The sequence below is a fragment of the Silene latifolia genome, chromosome 1, assembly GCF_048544455.1.
Source record: "Silene latifolia isolate original U9 population chromosome 1, ASM4854445v1, whole genome shotgun sequence".
NCBI lineage: Eukaryota > Viridiplantae > Streptophyta > Magnoliopsida > Caryophyllales > Caryophyllaceae > Silene > Silene latifolia.
In genome coordinates this window covers 35090061-35092935 of record NC_133526.1, presented here as the reverse complement: position 1 = coordinate 35092935, position 2875 = coordinate 35090061, and the positions used below count along the sequence as shown (strand labels likewise).

The following is a 2875-nucleotide window of genomic DNA, read 5'->3' as shown; positions in this document are numbered from 1 at the left end:
TAGTTAAATGGAATAAACAGGGAATTTCAAATGGTAGAATTAATTTTCTAAAAAAAAAACGTAGAATTAACAAACTCATAAATGAGTGGAGTAAATGGTAGAATGTTGATAGCTTTTTTTAATTAAATTGCTCAATTATTTGTTTTGACATTTAAGAAGCAAATATAGATATGAAAATCTCTAATTACATTTTGTAGGGTATTATAAGTGAAATTTACTTAAGAGATGCCACATATGTTTTAGCAGTCCGTCTTGCTTGTGACGGAGATACCCGTCGCAAGCTTGCGACGGGTCGGATAGTGTTGTTTTATGTTTAGTGGGTCGACAATTTGTATTGTTTGTAAATTAATAGTGTAGGCTGACTATTTACTGTGTGTGCATTTATTGTTGTACATTAAACAAATAATAAACCTCATCTTCCCAATGTACCTAAATGACCACATAATTTATGTAAAACCTCATTACACCGTCCAAAATTCATTCTCACTTTCTTTTCATATTCTCTTTCTCTCTCTCATCTCAACTTTCCAGATTCTTCAACTACATACAAACTAACCTTAAACCAAACATTAACATAAAAATTGGTAACATGGCAAAGAAAAAAACACAAAAAAGGCACCACTTAAGAGGAATACTAGAGGGAGAAATGCAAGCAACAATGTCGGATGAGGTATTCTCATTTCCATAAATTAATTTTTCAGTTTATGTGATAATTGTTGATTTATATTTCTTTTTAGTTTGTGTTTTGTTGTTTTTGTTGTTGTTTTTAACTTGGTTTATTCATTATTTTGGATTTTTTGTTTTCAAATTGATTTATATTGTTCTTGGTTTATTTGATTTCATGATTTTGGATTTTTGGTTTTATTATTCTTGGTTTTTGTTTTTTTTAGAGTTTGTTGTTATTTATTTGATGTGGTTTTTAAAATTTATGTTGCATGTTTTGAATCTATTTTATGTTTGCTTTTTTAAAATTTAAAATTGGTGTTTGATTTATATGTTTATTTATTTTTTATTATATTGTTTCTATATTTATCTTCATCTTCTCATCTCACATTGTCTTGTCTAATTTTGTGAAGCATTTACCGATTTTCAAACATGTTTTTAAATGGTAACATTTTATGAATAATATGGTAACATATGTCTATCTAATATTATAATATATGTGAACAAAATTGTAACATGGTAATATGTTTATACAATGACAACATAGCTGGATACAAATGGTGACATTTCTTGACATCATTTTAAAGTTGTTTGTAAACAATTTCTTTAGGAATGTCAAATTACTAAATAGTGTCATGATAATATATGTTAATGGTTACATATTAATTACATCGATGACATTTTATTATGTTCATAAACTTCTGTTCTTTGTTACCATTTTACATCTTGAATTAAATTATGAACCTAATGACAAGAATAGTTAAGGTTTTGTGTCATATAAGATTTACTAAAAATAAAGTGTTTGTTACCATTTACACAAACTATTGGATTAAAGGATAATGGTAAAGTAAGATATTAAACAAAAGTGGTGTCATATTAATGTGAAGTGTCTACATATTCACATATTATCCAATATGTTGTTGTGTAAAATATGTAACTAAAGTGGTGACATATTATTCTGAAATGGTTACATCTTAAGCAAATATGTTGACATATTGATTCTGGGTGTATGTTTGTAGTCGGTGGACGCTGAAGATGAGGCAGCGGCTTTACAAAGCATATTCACCAAACGTTACACTCGAGATGCGGTGAGAAAGATTTGTAATGGTCCTGGCCGCAAAGGGAAATGACGAAAGCCAAGAAGCGCTTAAGAAGTCTGGGCAGGGAAATGGAATTGTAATGATTTGTATTGAACAATGTAGTTTCCATTTGTTATATATGGTGTTGTGGACATTTTAGGAAGATAACAATGGCTTGTTGTGGATTTTGATTTTGTGATAAAATCTAGTTAATAATACTAAGATCACAAATATGGATGTTTGGTGACTATGACAATGCATATCTTTAAAATGTCACTGGGTTGATAGTAACCAAATTTCTTTGAAATATTATATAACAAAAGTAATTCAATTTTAAGATGCACATTATGTTAACATATGTAATCAACTAATCATCATCCTTTAAAAATGGTACCAAATTGGGTTAAAAGGGTAACAAAGAATATGTTACCTTTATCACGTAGATATGTTGCCATTATTGTAAGGGATTATTTTACCATTTGATACTCTGTAGGTCAATCACTTATATAGACACTCAATATGTTACCATGTTTTTGAAAAGTTGTAACCATTTGATATATTATGTAGCTAATTAAGTTATAAGGATGTAACTATTTTAAAATGGCTTTTTCATATTGCAAAACTAATGTAACCATTTTCACCAATCGACTTAGAAATAGGTTGCAAATGGTAGTGTACTGTGTTTTGCAATATGTTTTTACAAGATTGTCCAATATGTTGCCAATTCAAAAGATGGTAACATATTGATAAAAAATATGAACATTATTATTAGTGATTTTACTCGATGATATTAGGTGTAGGAAAAAGTTAAGAACTGTCTATGAGCATTTCTTATACATGTCAAATATAAGTTCCTTTTTCTTTGTTTTGAACATCAAGAGGGACTCCAAATAATATGACTACATTTCATATTATATAGTACAAATACGCATCTCCTAAAATGATACAATTACTAGAATGTCTCTCCTAGCATGAAACTATTCTCCAACCATTCTTCATCTTTGAGTGTCCTACCTGGGTAAATCTGGTAACAATAGAAAACATCGTTACCATATGAACTTTAAGATTTAAAAATATTATCATAGAGTGTAACTTAACAGACAATAAAAGTCTACATATTATCAATAAATGTA

At 28.5% G+C, this 2875-nt stretch overlaps 1 long non-coding RNA gene across 1 annotated transcript; it reads left to right on the top strand.

Moving 5' to 3' along the window:
* The first annotated feature begins 476 nt into the window (after nt 1-476).
* LOC141586681 (uncharacterized) lies at nt 477-1992 on the top strand. Its single transcript, XR_012519614.1, has 2 exons — nt 477-670; nt 1683-1992. It is a non-coding gene; the product is annotated as an uncharacterized LOC141586681 (long non-coding RNA).
* The last annotated feature ends 883 nt before the right edge of the window (nt 1993-2875 follow it).